Source organism: Sciurus carolinensis, chromosome 17, assembly GCF_902686445.1.
Source record: "Sciurus carolinensis chromosome 17, mSciCar1.2, whole genome shotgun sequence".
Taxonomy (NCBI): Eukaryota; Metazoa; Chordata; class Mammalia; order Rodentia; family Sciuridae; genus Sciurus; species Sciurus carolinensis.
This window is the reverse complement of record NC_062229.1, coordinates 26,944,625-26,967,107: the sequence shown is the minus strand read 5'-3', so window position 1 is coordinate 26,967,107 and position 22,483 is coordinate 26,944,625. Positions and strand designations below refer to the sequence as shown.

General features: G+C 39.2%; 1 protein-coding gene across 12 annotated transcripts in view; it reads left to right on the top strand.

Moving 5' to 3' along the window:
* The first annotated feature begins 12,649 nt into the window (after window positions 1–12,649).
* Window positions 12,650–22,483, top strand: part of Snrk (SNF related kinase) — a 44,419-nt gene continuing 34,585 nt past the window's right edge. For 2 of the 12 annotated variants that reach the window (XM_047530843.1, XM_047530837.1), the window contains exons 1-4: window positions 12,650–12,772; window positions 15,545–15,666; window positions 16,115–16,302; window positions 17,185–17,306. The gene's annotated coding sequence lies outside the window, so the exon portion shown is untranslated. The remainder of the gene's footprint in view (window positions 12,773–15,544; window positions 15,667–16,114; window positions 16,303–17,184; window positions 17,307–22,483) is intronic. The other 10 variants (XM_047530844.1, XM_047530839.1, XM_047530845.1 and 7 more) reach the window with 7 other exon arrangements.

Here is a 22,483-nt window from a genome sequence, read left to right as displayed (position 1 = left end):
AAGTGTCAGAAAAGGAGCCTCAGCTCTTGCCTGCAGTCTTTGTTCCTCTTGTCACTCTCCACAAATCCAGCTTCCTTCTGCTAAAATAGGGAGCAGATGAGGACAAGTCAAACCTCAGGCTGGCCATTCCAGTGAAGGCGTCTTCTTAGAGAAGAGGAGAGAAAGAAGAAAAACAGAGAGGTGATAGGGACCTATATCATGTATCCCTTCTCCTATCAGGTCTTTTAATCACTTCTGAAGACTGAATGGTTTCACCCCTTTCAGTATCACTGTTTTAAGTGAAGCCAAGTGTTTCCTTTACAGTTTAGTAAGTAGAACAGTCTAAATTTGAGGTCTTCATTAGTAGACTTTTGAATCTTCAAAGGATTCTGTTAACATCACCATCATTTCGTTCAACATCCCCCAATAACCTGTCCCAGCTAAAAAGGCCTTTTGGAAAAGGAGAGAGCCTAGAGACTCTTGGGCCTAAAGCCACCTTCTGGGCTCAGAGCCAGCTCCTTCATCACGCTGAGCAGTGGAGATATGAAAACTCTAAGCTATGTCTTGCCATGGAGGAGGTCAGTTTATTTGTTGCTGAGGTGTTACAGAATAAGTGCCAACACACAGTGTAGAATCCTAAGAGCTTTGGTTTTAGAGATGGAGGAGAAAAAGAATGTCTCCATAGCAGGTGTTCATATTGCTTTTGATGGGTACGGAATCGAATTAACTACCCAGTATATTTACTTAGAAAATGTTGATTGATTACCATATGTGAGGCATGGGGGGATGCAGTGGTGAATGGCTGACAGTCCCAACCTTAGAGAGAAGCTTACAAGCTGAGTAAGTTAAGACATGATTGTAAGATACAGTGAAGGAACCATGACAAATGACTGGTGATGTGCCATGGGAAAGAAAGGCACTGGATCCAGAAAAGTCGGAGGAAGTGACGCTGAAGCTAAGACATGAAGGGACTTAGAAGTAAACAACAAAGGTGAGAGTTGGATGTCTGGGTTGGCTCTCCAACACTGTGGTTTGTTACTTTGAAGGTATCAGAAAAATGACAGGTCTTTTCTGAAGGTGGGTTAGGTGTAATAACTCAGTGTGACCTCTGATCCAAGACTGACTCTGAATGATCAGAAAGACTCGGAAAGGGCTAAAGTTGTTTTCAGTCAGGAGTAGAGCATCATGCATCTCACCATGTATGCCATGACTTTGGGACTATAAGTCAAGAAACAAGCAAACCAAATGATTTCCTGGCTTTCTTGTATTGACTCAACAAATTAGAAGCTGGAGCAAAAGTGTTAATAGTTCTGAAGACAGAAATGTTAAAGATTTCATTTATTATTATTGAAATCAACACCATGTTATCTGGACTCTGTAATTACTGCCTAAAACAACTTGAGTAATGTCTTCTAGATGAATCCAAAATTGTCATGTCAGAGAACACTGGAATTTGTTGTGAGAATTGAGGTTGGAATGGAGGGTGTTGGAAGGAACACATTTGGTACTGGTAAGGGAAGGATATCATCATAAGGAGAAAGACTTTGGGGATCAGGCATGAGATTCAGAAGCAGCACTGAATTATCAGTTTTCAAGAATGCTTCTGATTCTGATGAGTTGCAGTCCTACCCAGCAACTTCACTCTTTAAGGTGTCAGACTCCTCAAGTGTAAAACATAGTAAATCGAGTTCTGTTTATACATTTCTCAAATATTTATTGAGCACTTAGTATGTGTTAATAACATCCTAGATGTAAGGAAGGTAGAGAATAATGGGAATTGATTCTAGGTCCTTGACTGGGGATAGAGAGGATGGTTCACTATCTGGAGGAAGAAGATGGACAAGTTGTTAGAAGTCAACCGGAAAAGAAAAGTGTTCTTGGGAATACATGGACTCAAAGAGAACAACTGTTCTGGTGCTATCATTTGGGTAAGGTTTGAGTGTGTCCCCAAAAGTTTCATGTACTAGAAGCTTGGTGACATGTGGTAACAGGACCTTTAAAAGGTGGAACCTAGTGGGAGGTCCCTATGTCATTAAGGGAACTACTCTGGAAGGGATTAAGGTAGCTCTCTGAGAGTCCAGAGCTTTCAAAAAAGCAAGTTGCTATAAGAATGAGACATGGAGAGTTTCTCTGGCTTACTGTTTTAAGATAATCTCTCTTTCCCATATGTGTTCCCATGACTGTGACATCAGTCATGAGGTTCTCACCAGAGGCAAGATGATGCAGGGACCATGCCCTTGAATCTCCAGAGTAGTGAGTTAGAACAATTTTTTTTTTTATAAAGTTAGCCTGCCTCAAGTATTTCAACATGGTAATGAAAAATGGACTAGGACACCTGGGGAGTCCCACTGCTGGATAAAAACAAAGAAGGTATATTAGGAAAAAGAAGTAGTATTTCCAAAGTACTCCTGGAAGCCTATGCTTCAAGGAAGAGGTCCGTGGCATTGCTTTACATCCTGGTTTTGTAATTGGAGCATTTGTTTTAGCTTTTATGAAAATGACACTATGAAGGAAAGAAATAGAATTTGGAAGCTTTGTCAGAATGTTTTTAATTGCTTTCTTATTTTGTTGTTATTGACATCTAGAATGCAGAAAGATAATCACCTTTGAAAATTTTTAAACAAAATACTCAGCCATCCATAAAACATTTGCAACCATGAAAAATTATAAGTCCCTTAATGTATCACCTGATTTTGTTTCCTCTATCTCACCACACACAATATTTGTCTTTTGCTAGAATATTTTAAAGCAAATTCCAGGCATCATTTCATTTCATCCATAAATATTTCAGCAAGTCTTTCTATTAATGAATAACTTTTTTAAAAATACAATCGCAGCCATGTGATCCAATACCCAGAACATAATTAAAATAATCCTAATTGACTCAAATGATATTTTTTGGTTTCTGCATTTGAATCAGTATTCAAACACGATCTATATGTGATAGCCTACAGAAAGGACTCCTGAGCCTCTTCTACTTTACAATTCTTCCCTCTTCTCCTTTATTATGCCATTCACAAGAGAGAGAAATGAATCTCATTATTCCTGCAGAGTATCTCACATTTGGATTTGGCTGTATTCCTCTTAGTGTCATTTGACTTGTTCTTCCATTTCCTGTGAACTGAATTCAATTATGATTAATATATATATATATATATATATGTTTGTATATATATATATATAGGCATATTGGCTAGGCTACATCATAGAGATGCTGCATAGTTTTTTATTGTCCTTTAGAAATGTAAAAAACTTAGCTATGTGTTCGGGTATTGTCAGTCTGATCCATCCATTATAGACAGCTCCCTGTCATCCTTACACCTAATGGTTATAGATAGTCATTGACTAGATTCATTACTCCATTAAGTGTTGCAAAGTGGTGGCTTTCTAATGCTGTCATGCCTTCTGTCGTTATTAGCTGGAATTCTATAAAGAACTCATTGTCAGCTCTTAGGTTGCTCTGAAATACAATTAACACAGGAAAGGCAGGGTACATGCTTGATTCTTTCCCTTTATTCATTTTGACTAATTTTAATCATTGTAGTCATTGTTCTTTTTGGCATTCAATTTATCCCTTCCTTACCAATGGGAATTCCTTCAAGTCTGCACCTGCCTCATTTTGACATGACCCCACTGGTCTTTGATACTTCCCATGCTTTCAGGATCAACAAGCATCCACAGCATCTTTCTGATGCATTCACTACACTTGGAAAATCCTCAACTGTGCCTCCACCTTTTTTGCTGATCTATGACAAGTAATGATTCATATTAGTTGTATGGGTTAGGAATGCTTTCAGCTATAAGTAAGCATAATGAACAGAGTTTTCCATTTATTCACAGAACAGAAAGTCTGGAGCAGGCAGCTGTTAGCATTTGTGCATTAGCTTGTGAGGTCTAGAGCCAGCATCATTGCGATTTGCCTGGCCTCTCCTTCCTGGCTTCAGGATGGTTGTCTCTATTCCAGGCATAATGCCCACAGTCAGGGCAGAAGGAAAGAGGGAAGTCAGAGCTAACTGCAGCTGTCCTTTTGTATGGAAAACACACACATACACACACACACACACACACACACACACACAAATGCTTTTCCCCAAACCCACTGTCCTGACCCACAGCTGAATTCCAACTAAATCTATTGACCAGACTCTGATCATATGGCCATCTCTACATGCAAAGGAGTCTGGGAAAAATGAGCAATTAATTCTGTTGCTCCCTATAGTTTAGGCAGGGAAGGCAGTTGGGGGTGGGAGTAAACATAGGGATACTATTTCTGGAAGACTGGTCTCGAGTCCTGAATTGACTTCTCTTACCCTGCTTGTATCATTATTTGTTATTTTTATGTGTCCAACACCCCTGATTCTGAAGCAGAGTGGGAAAGTTAAAAGGAATTGTGAGCGGAAATGAGTAAAACTTTGAGAGACTACCCTCAGGAAGCAAGCTCAGCTGTTTTGACATCTGTGCCCCGATGGCTCAGCCCAGCTCTGCTCAATTATCAGATGAAAACTCCAGCTGCAGGGTCCGTCCTGCCAGGCAGCCTGTCTCCTCCTGTCTATAAGGGGACAGAACAGCCTCACCTTCATCAAGATCGGCACTTCATTTGAGTTGTAGTGATTCCTCATGATGACAGAGTACCTTGTGGCCAGTTTCACCAGAGGTTGCCCAACCTTCACACTGTTAAGGTAAAGAGCAGTGCTAATATTCAGCCATCACTCTGCTAATGTTAAAACACTGAGCTTATTCTGCACTGACTGATACATGGCCACTGCCAGGAGCCTCCCAAGTCCTGCTCTGAGGAACCCCACCCAAGATCTCCTCCCGATCCAACAACTGAGGGCTAGGACTTGACCTAGCAGTGGCCCTGAGGCACTACCCCAGCCAGTAGTACGGTCATCTGTTCTCTGCCCATTCATTTAGTGGTTACGTGGTTCCAATTTTTAAAATAGTTCTAAATATTTCTAAATTAGCATAGGAGATATTCACTGTTCTTACTGGTCATTTCTCTTGGCTGAAGGGCAAATGCATAGCTAATGATAACTAACTCAAGGAATTGAGGTAGATAATTACATCATTAATAGTCTTGGTTTCCTCAAGGCTAATTATTAAGTTCCTTGTTAGAAAATTTGAGCTGCTGTGATCTTATTTTTTTCCTTGAATGTTCATTCTGCAAATGAAAGAAGCACAAAAAAGAACATGCTCTGCATAATTCAATTTATGCAAAATTGAAGAAGAGGTAACGTTGATAACATCTATGTTATGAAGAGTGAGGTAGTTACTTGGGGGGAGGGGTATTTACAGGAAGAGGGCCCAAGAGAGCTTCTTGGGTACTAGTTTCGGTCTTTTATTGTGATCTGAGTGTTGAAACTGTGTCACTTAAACTAACATCCACCCTCCTCTTCTCTACTTTCTATAAGAACCCTCATTTTCTCATTGAAGCTAAAAACTTTTCTTCAGCCTCTTTGGGAACTGGGACTGTGACACACTTTTGTAAGTGAAAGTTCTTGATGGGATTTCCAGGAAATCTCCTTCAGGTGGACAGGCTCTGTGGGTTATGCCCTTCACAGCTCCCTAGGTGCACCGAAAGATACAATGCCATTAGGGTTAGCCATCCCAAATGTCCACTCACATATTCCTATCTAAAAATCTCCCTTTCGCTAATTGAACAACTACTTACTGAGCATCCACTCTCAGCAGGGCACGTGCTGATCAGGAGTTACAGATTCAGGTGACCCAGAGTCAGGCCTATAATTGGAGATACGGGCTTGGGGTGAAGAACAAAGGAGATGAACAGGAGGAGCTGGACCCTAGTTAACAGGAGATTATGGAGAGCCACTGCTCAAATCAAGAAAATGTTAGAAATGTAATCTCAAGTTACGAGATCTTTGAATTTTTTAAGAGAATCCAGAAATCTTATTTTTCGAAATTAATTCCTGCAGGAGGCAAGTCTTCTAGGTATGGCAAATTAAAACTGGAGACAGTTGTATTAGTTTTCTAATGCTGCATAACAAATCAACAGCAGCCTAAAACAACCCACATTTATTATCTCACCATTCTGTAGGTCAGAAGTCCAGGTAGACATGACTGGGTGCCCACCTTACTATCTCCCAAGGCTGAAATCAAACTGTCAGTCAGATTGGCCTCTTATTTGGAGGTTATGGGAAGGATTCTGCTTCCAAGCTCATTCTGGTTGTTGGAAGAATTCAATTCCTTATAGCTATAGTAATGGTGTCCTGTTTTCTGGCTGTGGATTAGAAATCGCATAGTTTCTGGAAACTTAACTAGGTTCCTTTCTGTGTGGCCCTCATCTTCAAAGCAATGACACATTGAATTCTTCTCATAGATTGAACTTCTCTGATCTCCGCTTCTGCCCACAAAACCAGAGGAAATTATCTGCTCTTACAGGGTTCACATTATTAGAGTAAGCTCACCAGATAATTTTGCTTTTTTACTATATTATGTAATCATACTATCTAGAAAATCAGCAAGATTATAGGAAACTTGAACAGCACTACTAACCAACCAGGATCTAACTAATATTTACAGAACATTCCATCAAATAACAGCAGAATACATATTCTTTTCAAGCACACATAGTACATTCTTCAGGACAGACCATAAAACAAGTCCTAATACTCTTAAGAAAATTGAGACAGTCTCGGTGGCACAGGCCTGTAATCCTAGTGACTGAGAAAGCCGAGGCAGGAGGATGGCGAGTTCAGAGCTAGCTTCCGCAACTTAGTGAGGCCATATCCCAAAACATTAAAAAAAAAAAAAAAAAGGCTGGGGATGTGACCCAGTGGTTGAATGCCCCAGAGTTCAATCCCTGGTACAAAAAAAAAAAAAAAAAAAAAAAAGAAATTGAAAATAGAAATTGAAAAAGAAGTTTGTTCTCTGAAAATGATAGCATAAAATAAAAATCAAGGACAAAAGTAACTCTGTGAAATACCCAAATATTAGGAAATCAAACAACATATTTCTAAATAACCCACAAGTCGAAGAAGGACACACACACACACAGGAAATTAGAAGGTATTTGAAATGAAGGGAAATAAACATACAACCAATTAAAATATATGGGATGGGGGCTGGGGTTGTAGCTCAGTGATAGAGGGCTTGCCTAGCACATGTGAGGCCCTGGGTTCAATCCTCAGTACCACAAAAAGATAACTAAATAAAATAAAGGTATTGTGTCCATCTACAACTACAAAAATATTTTTAAAAATATATGGGATGTGGCTAATGAATTTCAAGGGAAACTTACAACTTTTAATACCTAACCCAGAAAAGAAGGGTCTCAAAAGAAGAGCAAATTGTACCCTGAAAAAACAGATCAGAAATGATAAATATCAGAGTGGAAATCAATAGAAACAAAATTATAGAGGAAAACAATGAGACCAAAAATTGATTCTTGGACAAAATTTGTAAACTTTTACGTAGACCGATGATGGAGGGAGGGAGGGGGGAATGAAAGAAGGCACATGCACTATTAACCCAACAGATATTAAAAGGTTTATAAGGAAATGTTATGAACAACTTATGGCAACAAATCAGACATCTTAATGAAATATATACATTCTTAGAAACAGACAAATTATCAAATCCAATTCAAGAAGAAATAGAAAATCTGAATAGACCTATAATAAGTAAATAAATTGAATTAGTAATTAAAATTCACAGAGGTAAGTCCAGGTCCAGACAGTTTTATTGGTAAATTCTATCAAATATTTAGAGAAGAAATAATGACACTCATAAATTTTTTTCAGAAAACACAGGAGGAGGGACTCCCTCTTCCTGATTCTATGAGGCCAGAGACATCGCCACATATCCCATGAACATGAACAAAAATTCCTTAACAAAGCATTAACAGATCAAATCTAGCAATACATAAAAATGACCAAGCTGGATCTAAGGAATGCAAGGTTGGCTTGGCATCTGAAAATTAATACAATATACTTTATTAATAAAGGATAAATACCACATGGTTATGTCAATACATGCCCAAAAAAGGATCTGACAAAAATCCAATATGACAAAACTCTCAATAAACTACGAATACAAAGCAATTTTCCAACCAGATTTTAAAACTGCTGCTATTTTCAGTGAACAATGCCAGGTACAATGGTACACATCTACAATCCCAGAGGCTCAAGAGGCTGAGGCAGGAGGATCTTGAGTTCAAAGTCACCCTCAGTAACTTAGTGAGACCCTGTCAAGAAAGAAAGGAAGGAAGGAAGGAAGGTTTGGGGATGTGGCTCAGTAGTTAAGCATTCCTGGGTTCAATCCCCAGTAGCCCCCACCCAAAAAAGTGGAAGACTAAAGACATTTTCCATAGGTTCAAGAACAAAGAGAAAATGTCTGCTGTCACCATATCCTTTTTTAAAAATTTATTTTTATTATAAACAAATGGGGTACATCTTGTTTCTCTGTTAGTACATGAAGTAGAGGCATATCATTTGTGTAATCATACATTTACATAGGGTAATGGTGTTTGATTCATTCTGTTGTTTATGTTTTGTTTTGTATTGGGATTGAACCTAGGGACACTTAATTACTGAGTAACGTCCCCAGCTCTTATTTTTTCCAATTTATTTTGAGATAGGGTCTCACCAAGTTACTTAGGGTCAAAGTTGCTCAGGCTGGTCTTGAACTTGTGATCCTCCTGTCTCAGCCTCCTGAGCTGCTGGGATTATAGGGGTCTGCCACCACGTCTAGTCACTCTCACCATTTCTATTCAATATTGTGCTGAAAGTTCTTGCCAGCTAATAAAGAAAAAAAAAAAAGAAAGAAAGGAGAAATAAAGAAATAAAATTATCTTTATTTGCAGTCACCAAATGATATACTATAAGTGGAATGTGCAAAGGGGTACGGGGTCCTAGAGAACTCCTGACCAGGGTTGGGCAGGGGTGGGATAACAGAAGTGGCTCTGGGGTTTGAAGTAAAGTATGAATTTAGGAGACTGCAAGCGTGGGAAGTAGAGAAAAGGAGAAGGTAACATTTCCAAGCAGAGAGAATAGAATGGGAAAAGGCTTAGAGGTATGAGAAGGTAATTCCCTTTCTAAGAAATGGGAAAATAGATGCTGTGATGGAGGATAGAAAGAGCAGGAAAGGAGAGCAGGAACCAGATCATGAAGGATTTAGGAGGCTGTACTGAAATCTTTGGACAAAGGATTAAGCAGTATTTATTGATTAGAAGATCAAAATGGACATGCTTCTTTGGGCCTAAATTAAATTTGGTATGTTTTGGCAACATTATATTGCACTCATTTAAAAAAATGTTGGGGCGGGGAGGTAGCTCAGCTGATAGAGTGCTTGCCTTGCAAGCACAAGGCTCTGAGTTCGATCCCCAGTACCGCAAGAAAAAAATAAATAAATAAAAGTAAAAAAATGTTCATTAATATACTATTTACATTTGCCAGGCACTGACATTTTATATAAATTCAGTCCCATAAACAGTGGTCCTCAAACTCTAACCTTCACCAAAGTCACCTGGAAGCCTTCAAAAAGAGAAATTAATTTCTGATGCGGCTGATCTGAAGTGGAGTTGGATAATTTGCATTTATTTTGATCCAGTTTCTAAAGGAAACTCATGCTGCTGGTCCAGGAAGCTTGCTTTGAGAACCACTGCTTTTACATAGACCTTATAAGAAATATACCATTATTCTCTCCATTATTCCCATTTTACAGAAGAGGAAACAGAACATTATGCAACTTGCCCTTGGCCACATAGTTTTTAGCAGTGGAGAAAGGACTCAAAACTAAATAGCACCTGGCCCAATGCCAGATCAACTGGTTACAAACCAGTAGAATTAAGTACTGGTGGTGGGCTGGGGAGATAGCTCAACTGGTAGAGTGCTTACCTCGGAAGCACAAGGCCCTGAGTTCAATCCCCAGTACCGCTAAAAAAAAAAAAAAAAAAAAAATTGAAAGTACTGGTGTTTTCAATTCTTCTTAGCAACTATCAAAGATCAAAAGTATATTCACACACACACACACACTGGGTCTTAGCTGATACTTAAGATAAAAGTTATAATTTAAGTCCTCTTAAACATCTGGCTGCAAATTCAAGCCAAAATACTTCCAAATTCCTGACCTATAGAAATTGAAAAAATAATGTTTTAAGTCACCAAATTTGGGGAAGTTATAGGATGTTAACTGATGCCCGTGGGGTTGCGAGGGAAAGACTTTGAGAACTATCTAGGCTATTCCAATGAAGTTGTTTTGGTCCTACTGGGATAAAGCCAAAATTTAGAAGTGCATAAGTATTAATGAACAAAATGACTAATTACAAATGTAAAAGAATCACATTAAATATCAGTTCAAAATCAAATTCTGTGAATATTCAATGTTTTAAATATGCTTATTTTAAATTTTTTATAAATTATGAAAACTAACAATATCTAGAGAAGAGAACTTTGTTACATATGATGATTTTGAGGGTCCCAAGATGAAAAATGGCAATTCTTTCATGAATCTGCTTGATTTTCACAATCTGCTTGATCTCATTTGTAGCACCTCCTTGGTTTCCTTCCAATAAACAACCTCTTTCTTAAATCAGTGGCATCATGTTATTTTTGAGATCTGAATCAGAGACTGTAATACAGCCTGCGTGCTCCATCTTGTCGTTTTTGTATAGTGCTGTATATCTAATTAAAGCTTCTTATGGTCCATAAAAAGACCTAACATTAAAAAAGCAATGTGTGTTGGAGAAAACCCCAGGGCAGATTGGAGAGGGTTTCTTCATTAAAATAAGCACATTTGCTTAAATCCAAAGTTAAGTAATAATATATTAATTTGTACTTGAATGTTTTCAAATATTGCCCAAGCATAATCAGATCAAGTTAGCACATTTATGGTGTGGAACTGAAAATGGGTCACATTCTTGCCAGCAGCACTCCACATCCCAAGAAATACTGCAGATGAATAAATGATTTACCATGTGGTCTGCATCATATCTCCTAACCTGGAAGAGAATTGGAGCTGACTTTATTTAAAACAATTTATTATTGTGTCCCTTTTCACTTACGTCTTTGCTCTTTTTTTTTGCTCTTGTTTTCCCTTAGAGGATTTACACAACGTCTTGAGTTACACAGCAGCAATATAATACTGTTTTTCAAGGGCTTATATATTATGGCTATTGTTCTGTGGTTACAGTTATTTCTCAGTGGCTACAGAACTGGGGGGAAAGGCCTTCAACCACTGAAATTCCCTTGGGAGACCATTTGAATGGTATTTTCTCCATTTGCTTGGTTATAGGGTTCCCTGACTAGTGATTCCTCCCCAAGGATAAAAGCACATGGGCTTCCAGCAACAAAGGAATGAATTCCACAAATTCAAGTTCAGAGCTCTTGCTGTTAAAGTAGAATTTCCATGTCAAAATGAAATTATCCTTTCATGGTCTTTCCAAGTCACAGTGATTCCAACGGTGGTGCTGTGAGGAGCAGAGGCTAGCCTGAGACTTTCCCTGGTGCACCCCACCATTAATGTTAGGGCTAGCACCGTTAAGGTAACCGAAAGGTATTCTTTAGCAAGACACCTTATGTCATTACCCAGAGTCAAGAGGTTTGAGTCTCTCAAAACTCGACTTCTGCTTCCCAATCATCTTCAGACTTGCAATGTTAATGCTGTAGAAAGTCTAAGAGCAAAAGTGTTTGATAGCTGCAGGTCAACAGATTGCTGAAGTCATCTAGATTTCTCCCTCCAGTTCCAACAAAGTTGAAGCATCAACCAAAGTTGAAGCATCAAAGCAGTCCTTTGTGCTTGTGTCCTCTGCTAGAGGGGACTTTCTTAGAGGTAGGGTGCACAGAAGTGAGGGACACAAAGTGAAAAGAAGTTGGAGAAAGCTGGCCACTGGCTTGTTGGGGATCCCTTCCAGGAACCCAGAGAGCCTGTCTCCATGGCATGCCATGATTCCAAGCGTGGGAACCGGGATCCCCCTCCATCCTCTCCTGCCATCGCTAAATTCTCTTTCCATCTCACCCTCCTAGTTGGCAACCATGCTGCAGAACCATCCAAGGCCACAGGTTGTGTATTTTGAATTCCAGACGTCATGTGCTTTAATACTGACCACGGATAGTCTATTTTTCTACGTTGTTGCCAGAGGCCACCTGGCCTGGTCAGTCTCCTGCTGACCTTTAAAGAAAGTGTTACATTCACATACTGTGCTCTTCTCCTTTTGTTTAAATACCAATAAAATCAACAAAATTCCTTGTAATCGAGTTCCCAGAGAGAAGCTGTAAAGAAAAAACATGTATATGTGTACATGTAATGCACGTATATGCATGTATATGCATATATAATTTTCTCCCCTCTCTTTGCTAAAACATGATCGGGAGATGGGATGAACCTTAAAGATAAAGTGCCTGTTGCTCCTTGACCCCCCACCCTCAGGATACAGACGCGGTCCCTTCCCTCCGATTTCCCCTCACAGCTGGAGTTACTTTTCCCGGCCATTGTCTGGTGTTCTTGGTTCATCCTCCCGAACAGTCCCCATGTTCTTCTGGCGCCTCGACCGCTTTCTCCAGCTAGCGCAACATAGCTTCGCCCGCCTCCAGCCTCCACCAGGATGCCCTACAGCAGCCCGCGCGCCGGCCGCAGGTGCGCCCCGCCCGGCCCCGCCCCATCGCGGCGTTGCGTCACAGTGACGCGCGGCCCGCGCAGGCGCATTCGGCCCCACCCTCCCGCGGCCGGCCGCCCGCCGCTCGGTATTATGATTAGCGCTGGGTGCGGGGTTCCGGCGGCCGGGAGGGAGTTGTCGGCGCCGCGGCCGCTGCGGACGGACGCCCGCCTGCCGGCTGAGGTAGGGCAGTGCGGCGGGACGGGCGGCCGGGGGCGGGGGCGCGACGGCTTCCGCCGCCTCAGGGGCCGCCGCCGTTGCCCGCCCGGGCTCCGCCGCGGGGGAAAGTAAGTTGCGCGCTCCGCGCTCCCGCGCGGCAGAGGACGCGGGCCCGGGCTGCGGCGGCGCGGCCTGGGGGGCGGCGGCGGGCGGGAGCGGCACTGCGGCGCGGGCCGCGGCGCCCAGGCCCTGCCCTTGCGGCCGCGGCGGGATTGCGGCACCCGGAGGCCGCGGCCCCGCGCCCCGCCCCGGGCGGCCTCTCAGTGGGCTGTGCGTTCTTAATTTGTTTTCTGTTTTCAAGCGAATCTAGAAATCTGGCTGCAGTACTGGGTTCCTCGGTCAAATTGCGGCTTTACAATAGAACGGGGATATTGTCTGTAGAGAAAGGACAGCGGGCTAAGGAAGGAGAAGCAGCGTCGTTCCCAAGGGAGAGTCAGAATTTTTCGGATTGGGAAACCTACGTTCTTCATAGCCATCGCCTGTTGATTTCTTTCTGGACCATTGTACAAAAAAACCCTCCTGCCTTGGACTTGGACTTGGGATCCAGGAGAGTGGCAGCCTTTTATGCTAGGGGTTCCTGGAGCTGTGCTCTTGCTCACATTTGGATCAGATGTAGTTCAGTAGCTTCATAGGGAGTTTGGGTCAAGTGCAGTGTTGGGGGGGGGGATTAAGAAATGGGATTCCTCAATTTATAGACTATGGGGAGATAGGACCTTTCAAAGTGTCAGGTTAATTTCTTTCCCTTCCATTTAATTGAGGGCATTCTCAAAGTCTTAGGAGGTGGCGAAACAGACTTAATGTACTAAGCATTTTGTCAGATTTTAAGGTGAAGCATAGCTTGCAAGTGATGGAACTGCAAGTGTTGAGCATCCTGTTGAATCTCCCGAAATCAAAAGCCTCATTTTGGTTCCTTGAAGGGGTTGGGTCTCCAGGTCCCAAATCAGTCTTTAACTTACCAGAATGTGCACTCTAAAGCCTGGGTTCTCAGGCTTATGTAATCAACTTGTTAATTTATAATCTTGTTACATTGTTTTCCAGATTTATAAAATCATTCCCTTAAGGAAATCTGTCTTCAACGTCTGCTTAAATATTTCTCTTGGAATTGGATTTCTGAAGAGGAATGTACTATACAAATGGTGGTTAAAGCATACTAATTAGACAAGTTTCTTTTTTTTAAGAACATCAAATACATATTGGTTCTTTTCTCTATTTGTAAAATTGTTCTTTGTGTAGAAAATAGGTGACATTCCCATTTTACAGAACTAAAAATGAGAGAAATTACATGACATTTCCAAGGTCACATATTGAAACCACATAGAAAATCAAGTGCATGGTAATAACTTTTCTTAATACTCCTATTTTCAGGACTTTTGGACAAGAAACTTTTGAGTGCCACCTTCCAATTTTTAAAATTTCCATAATCCGTTATTATTTCAATTTGTGCACACAAATTACTCTCACCCTATTAGTTTTTTACTATTTTGAGTAATATTTTCTGTTCTATTGCATTAAGATCCACTAGTTTAAATGAAGAACTTGGAAGTTATACTAATTTTTATTTTTACTTTTCTAGACGAGAAATTTAGATTGGGCCATGATGGTTCAGGTTTAATCATATAATCCTAAAAGAAGAGAGATTAAATGTCCTCATTAAAATTGAAGGGCATTCATCATATTTTTACTGGCCACAGTAAATATTGCTCATCTAAATTTCACCGAGGGTGCTTCCTTTATATTGAAAGTGAAACTAAATAGAAAAAAAAAAGTTATTTTCGGAGATATTGAACACCCATGATTCTAAACAATGGTATTAATAAGGCATGATTTTTCCTCCCTGTAGTTCTTTTCTGATTCTAAGAGGTCATACTGCCTAAGAAGAAAAGGGTACAAATGAGTTTTCCACATGGACAGAATTTTAGGAATTAAAAATATAGATGAGGAACTCTAAAAGCTTAATTTAACAGCATTACAGCTGTTTGCTTAACAAGCCATAAAGTAGAGTTTTGAGTCAAGATATTTTCATAAGAAAACTTATTCAGAATATAGGTAATACTTGGTGTACTTGTATATTCAGGTAAATTCTCTTAGAACCCTTAGTTTGAAAAGTTGAATGGATTTTAATCTTTGTTTATTTGTTCATGGAAACTTTGTCTACATTTGGAGCCCTGGAGTAGAAGATAGCATAGAGAAGTGAACAAAAATCAGTTCCTGCCTTTAGGAGCTTAGAAGATGCGGGAGGAATACGAAGTAAACCATCATGAGAACTGAAGCATGCCTTGATGAGCATAGAAAAACCCTACAGAGCAGGGGGCAATAAGCAGTCTGACCTGGGAATGCTTTCTAGAGGTGATGGTTGAACTGGTCTTGAAGGAAAAAGGGAAAGAAGATTAGGGTTCAGGGAAGATGAGAAAAATGAGATTAGGTGTCAGGAGAAGAACCTAGATCCATGAGGGTGAAAGGTAGTTGAGGAAGTCGAGAGGATGTAGCTATTCTTTCTTCAAAGCATTTGAAAAGAAAGGAATGGGCTCTAGCTTTGAGGGACAATAAGGAAGGTATTTTTGTTGTTTGGGGCTTAATGGCTCCAGTTGTGAGTACTCGAAGTGTGTTGTCTTCTTCGGATGATCTGGAACTATGGTATTCACACCCATGAAGATCATTTCCTCATTTGCTTTTCTGCACATCTGCTTTGGTTTGTGGTCTTACATCCCTTGGAAAACTATTTCTTGCCATTGGTAGGGGAGGAACCGGTCTAAAGAAGATTCCTGCTCTGCCTTCCCTGAATGTTTATTTCTCTGCTGTCACTTCCAGAGCCTCCTGAGAGTCTGCTTCGGCACCTTCAGCATTTGGCTTCTGCTCAGGTAGGCTTTTCCTTGACAAATCAGGCCTTTATACCTTTCTTGTGCTATGCCTCCTGGTCTGCTGCCATGTGGCTACTGAGCAGTTACTTCAAAGTCAGGGGGCATTATCTGTCCATGGGACATGATGTTTTAAGTTGTAAAGTGTCTCCAGGCTCAAAACAAGACCCAGTCTTGCTTTTGGGTCTGTCCATGTAAATGTAGATGCCCTCAGCTATATATTTGCCTAGACATTTTCCCCCTCTCCGTGGTGCTAGGGATTGAACCCAGGGACTTGTGCATGCTAGGCAGGCACTCTACCAACTGGCCTATGTTCCAGCCCTTGCCTAGACTCTTTAATGTAGGTTATGAAATCAGTGCTCCAGAAGCATTGGTTACTCCATGTGTGGTCAAATCACACCCTTGTTGGGCCTGAATTTCTCAGTTGTTGACATGCAGTTATCTTTTTCAGACCCAAAAGACTGGCAGCTTTCTGAAGGTCAAAGACCACTTCTTCGACCTGTATATCCACAGACTAGAGTAATGCCCAGTAACATTTGTGCACCCAGAAAATGCCTTGATGATGAAACTTTAAAAATTGAAGCTTAAGTTTTTGCTTTTATGAGCTTGTTAATAGAGACCATGCCCACTATAATACAGGTAGGTTGGATTTAAATTGTTTTTCAGTCATAGAATTTTAGAACTAGAAGCAAATCTTCCACTCTGCTAGCATGTCCTAGATGCTTAGGAAGTGTTCCCATCCTGTATTCTCAGTCTCAGAGAATGACGCTGTGGGCCACTCTCCTCTAGAGTCATTGTGTATTTCCTTAGTTGCCTTGTTCCTGTGCACCAAGTTCTTGGAGTCTGCCTCTGAAATGAATCTTCTCCACTACACTCTTACCATCACTGCCTGGATAGTGACTGCCCTCATTTTTAAGCCTTTAAGTAATTATTTACCTGGAGACATTTGTAGTAGTCTCTTTACCTGTCTCCAGCTCTAGTCTTGCCCTCCCAGTCTGATCTTCATTTTGCTGCTAGAGTGATTTGTTAAACTGTCATCTCTGTTGGCCATTCCCCTGCTCAGGATTCTTTGGCTTCTTATGCCTTCATTTGTTCATTCAACAAAATGTATCCATATGTTTTGGATAGATGCTGTACTTGGCAGATTCTGGGATACAGAGCTGAATAAAATGGACATGGTCCTTATGTGGACTGAACTTCTCATTTAGTCTACTAGGGTATGCAGATTATTGACCATACAATCATAAATAATTATATGCCCTCATAGTTGTGATAATAATGGTATAGGGCATGGTGTGCTGTGAGTAGGTATAGAGAACTAGTGTGCAAGAAGGTGAGGAGAGCATGGGAATGATCAGGATGGTGATCTTTAAGCAGGGCCCTAAAACATGGGTGATGGCTAGCTAGATCTGAGACAGATAAATTGGTTATTTACAGGAATACAAGACTGGGTATCTGGCCGTTACCTACTAGTCTGACCTTGTTTCCTACACTCTGCTTGTATTATTGTCCCAATTGCAGTGAGCTGTCTCAGGTCTCTTTTCCTGGAAAGACTGTTTCCACCATTGCAATTTCAGTTCTTGGTTCAAACAACAGAAAACAGTTTCTTTTTGGGACTCAGCACTAGAGCACTTGCCTAGCAGGTATGAAGCCCTGGGTTGGAACCCCAGCACTGCCCCCCTAAAAAAAAAAAAGGAAAAATTCTTTGGGATACTTTCCATGAACTCCCCGAAGTATATTTAGGAGAAAGGACACCTCTTTTTGCATATCTGTTTTCTATAAGGGCTGTAAAGAACTTGAGTCAGGGATCTTTCTAGTATATATCCAGTTGGGGTGTTGGGCTAATTGGGGAGGGTATTGATAACAAGAAATTTTGGGGAACTAAATTTACCACCTCTCTCTAATATTGGAATCTCCTGGGAGATTCCAGGGAGGAAGGCCAGTTCTAAAAAGTTGGAGGGGGAAAAGTCATTTGTAAGTTTCATCCCTCTCATACCTTGTCCTGCTTATTAGCTTTCACAATAACTAGAAGGTGGTGATTATCTACTTTATAGATAAAGACATGCCTGTTCATATAAGTGGAGTGACTTTTACACTTCATTGTTCTGTCATGCTTCACTGCATATTTACTGAAAAAATGAGTTTTGATCATTTCTAAAATGTACCTCATAGTGAAGATAATAAGAAAAGCTAATGTGGTACTTTGAAATGTGAAATTTTAGAACTGCCATTCTCTTGTGTTCCCTCTCTCCCATTTGTATGTACATACCTCTTAATGTGTTTTACTCTATGTTGCATAGATGGGGAAATATTTGTATATGTCAACTTTGATTTAATATTTAGCTATGTTAGTCAGATTATATTGGATTTTTAAATGCAAGTTTTACAGTATGACTTATCTATATAAAGTTCATTTTAGATTTAGGACAGTATACTAACCAAATATTCATGGACAGATTATGAAACTGCAGTGTACTATATTTGGATTTCTAATAATGATATTGTACAGTCCCTCCCTTTTTTCTTTATTGTGTCAGAACTAAATCCCCCCCCACACATTTTTAATTTGTGAATTATAGTTGTATATAACGGTGGAATTTGTTATTACATATTCATTAATATATAACAATATAATTTGGCCAGTATCACTCCCTAGCACTTTCTCCTTCCCTCTACCCCCTTTCTTATAGTCTTTTTATTTAGCAGTGAACAAAGGCTGAGCGAATTTTATTTGGTGCCTGGTCTTGAACCCAGGGACACTTTTATCATTGAGCCATATCCCCAACCCTTTTTTATTTTTCATTTTGAGACAGGGCCTTACTAAATTGTTGAAGCTAGCCTCCAACTTGCAATCCTCTTGATTCACCTCCCAAGCTGCTTGGGATTATAGGCATATGCTACCACGCCTGGCTAGGCTGAGTGAATTTTAAGAGTAAAATTTTGCTTTCTGTTTTACCCCATTATCTGCAGGTTCAACAGTTCGCTTTATTGGCATAAAGCATTATGATGGTACTAAAGAAACTTAAAATATTTGGAATATTCGGTGTACAGTTTCAAGGCTTGATTTTTGTTCTGTGCTCTCCTATTTGATAAGTATTTACTAATCCTCTTGTGAAGGAAAATGCTTTTTCAGAAAACAACTGGAAAGAATATAATTTGCAAAGTGCATTTAAATTGCAGTTTAGGAAAGGATAAAGGTTTTAAGAAAAAAAAAAAAATAGAACCTGCCTAAATTTTTATCTGATTTAGTTTGTGTTGGCTGGGGATTGGGGGATATCTTACCATCCACAAAATTGTATGCAAACAATTGTAGGAAGTTATTTTCAAGCTGCCATTCCATTTTTAAATGACTAATTAATCTTTTGAAAGGTCATTTACCTGTAACTTCCTTCCTTGACTTAACAAATAGTTTCTAAACATTTCAAAAAGTTTTAAACTGAATTATTTGTTAATGATGTTCACTAGATGATTCTTTAGTGGCACTGGAGAATTTTCTCCATTGAATTGATTGCTGGGGCAAGTAACTTGCTGGGCATATCAGAATTGGAGGAACACCAGAAATGTCAAAATAGATTTTTTAGTGCTTTAGTTTCTCAGGGAATTAGAAAGAGAAAGCATTGTATTTATAGGAAAGAAAAATGAAAGGTCCAAGTTGGTGGGGTCTGGGGTATAATCTAGGCAGTTATTACAGGGTTTAGGACTGAGGCAGAGTGAGTCCTTCACCTCCTTGGCCCTGTTTTCTCATTTGAAAGTCAGTATGATGCCTCTATTATGTCACTTATTGTGAGGAATTAAATGATAATAACAAATGTAAAAAGTTGAGTATGTAGATTACTAATTAAATTGTTCCCTCTTTTTGAGGCCTATATTCAAATAATACTGGAATTCTGATGGGTAATTGTGGCAGTAAAAGGCATTTTTAAAATTTGAAGTGAAGCAAAAATCAATTGTGGTTTTGCTGTAAAATTTATTTCTGTATAACCCTATTGAGGTTAGTAGTAGATTAGTAGATTTTTAGAATAGTATGTATGAGAGACCTCTTAACAAATCAGAAACAGAAATTAGTGATTTAGGTAACTCTGAACTTTTTAAATTGGCTTAAAGTCTCTAATGATCTTATTTCTATTTTGCTTTCATATTGGTACCTAAAGATATCTTAAGACCTCATATCACTCTTGTGTAACAAACTTTTCCTGTGCATTTTTACTCTGATGTTTTGATTAAAAGGACATATAATTCAAAGCTGTATGTGTGGTGAGTTATTTAGTATGGCAAGTTTTCCATCATTTGTAAAAGAGGGTTAATGCTGAGCCATTAGGGTTTCTTTAGAATTAGCTTTCTCCTTAACCTTAAAGAATTTATCTTACCTCCACCCAAAATTCTAACTTCACCCACACTGATGTTCCCCTTTCCTGAGTTAACCAGCCCCTCTTGGCTGCCTCTCTTTACCTCACTTATGTAAATGATGTTTCGCTACTCCCCACTGAAGAATGAACCCTAGTCTGTGGCTAACCCCTGCCCTTGGTGATCCTGTTCTGTAGTTCCTTTCCTCATCCTTTTATACACTTCACCTAGGCTAACTAGTGTAATTTATCTCTTGATATGTAGATCCTATTTTCTTAACTCATTTGTAAGATTCTCAAGGGCAGGAACTGCATTGTGCCCTCCACAGTTAGGGCTCAAATTATTTGTAAATGAAAATGACTCCGTATTCCTGTTCCTAAGCCTGAAGGAATTATGTACCTTCTCCCTTTGGAGAATCGGGAATATTTCATCACATATATTTGGTTTATTAGGATTACATAAATAGGCATTAGACAGTATTTTTTGAGAGAAATTAATTTATTTGATAAATTTTTTCATGTAAAAGTAAATAAATATAGAAAATAAAAATTTTAATAGCCTCTTTCTTTTGGATTATAAAGCAGCACTTATTCTCTGACAAAACTTTAAAAGAACAGAAAAGCATAGAGGAAAAACTCTAACTGAACATTTTAGATTTTAAAATATATACATTCACACAAATTATATACTTTTTGAAAAATGAGATCATATGCTATGAAATTTAGTGTATGAAGTTTTTTTTACTTAACATTATGTTGTGAGAATTTCCTCAGATTAAATAGTCTCAAATATACCAGCATAGTACTAATGTTGGGTATACAGTGATACCCAACATTATTGGGTAATACAATTTCTGTATTACAGACTTTTAGGTTATTTCTGATTTTGGGAGCATATTTAAACATTACTGAACATTATTGAATATAAATATTTGTCTGCATCTTTAAGACACAAGTTTAGTATGTATTGAATATTCCTTATCTGAAGTGCTTGGGACTAGAAGTGTTTGGATTTGGGGTTTGTTTCTTCAGAGTTTTTGATATTTGCATATACATAATGATATATTTTAGGGGTTAGACCCACCCAATCTCAACATTAAACTCATTTGTTTCATATACATCTTATACACATAACCTGAAGATGATTTTATACAATATTTTTAATAATTTTGTCACAAAAGTTTTATGGTGTAGACTTTTCTACCAAGCTTTGCCACTCAAGAAGTTTCAGATTTTGGAGAATTTCAGATTTTCAGATTAGGGATTATAAACTTGTAGTAATATTACTCAATCAAGGATATGAACAATTTTAAGGCTCTTGAAGTACAAGAACATTTCCAAATGATTCTGTCTTTTAAGTCAGTCAACCAGTATTTAAGGGTGAGTTTTTTTTTTTCTTCTTCCCTGTTCATCATTCTTTTTTGAGTGTTTTTTTTTTTTTTTTTTTTTTAATGGTTATCTCCATCCCATATTGGAGGGGGTGGGGATAGAGAGTTAAAACGAGTTTTGACAATGCTTTGGAAGAGGAGAGATTTATAGTATAAACGTTTAAAAATTTTCCTTTGCTTCCAGTTTACATTCTGGTTTTCTGGGAATAATGAATAATGGTGGTGTGGTTTGATTTATTTTGGAGTAATTTCTACACACCAGCTTTTGTTTAAGTCATTCTTTATTAAACCTTATGTCACAATTGTCACCATAATGATTTTTAAGTTACACTTACCCTAGGTAGAAATGGTGACATACTTAGTCTTTTTATCACTTTAATAAGAGGCAGATTCTCTTTCGGATTTTGAGCTTATTATCTGTGTTGCTGGTCCAAGTTTTGTGGCTTGGAAGTTAGCCCCTTTTTCTCCACAAATACTAAGAACCACTCTACATCAGCTGGTGAATGATTTGCCTGACTCTTTAGTTCATTCAGATTCCTTGATATATTCTAAAACTGTAGCTTATTTAAACACTTAGAGGAAATAAGATGACTTAAGCCAGCACTTAAAGGATTGATCTGCTTCGGCAACCCAGTCACTGCCTTCAGACACTGTATATTGATGTTCTGGTTTTAGGGGAAAATATTATAATATTTCAAACAAAATGTAGAGAGCTATATATGAGTAGCCTTACACTTGCCTACAGCCCTTTTATTTTAAATTCTTCCACTTTCTCATACCATGGATTGGTCCAGAGTGGTATCTAGGGAGAGCCATCTTGGGCCATCATATTGTTTTGTTCTAGTTCATTTGCTACACAGACCAAACTGCAGTGGTAGTGATGTCAACAAAAAGCTAAAAGTGAGTTTTAACAAGAATAGCAGAGTGGATTCCAAATTGACAGTAGGTTTAACAGAGGCTGGTTCTACAACTGTTTTCAGCAGCTTGCAAAACGTGTGTACGGCCACCCACACTTCCTTCCTCTTCTCCAGCCACACCTACACCCTACAGTTGCTTCTCCTCTCTTTAGCTGGAGAACATCAATAGATT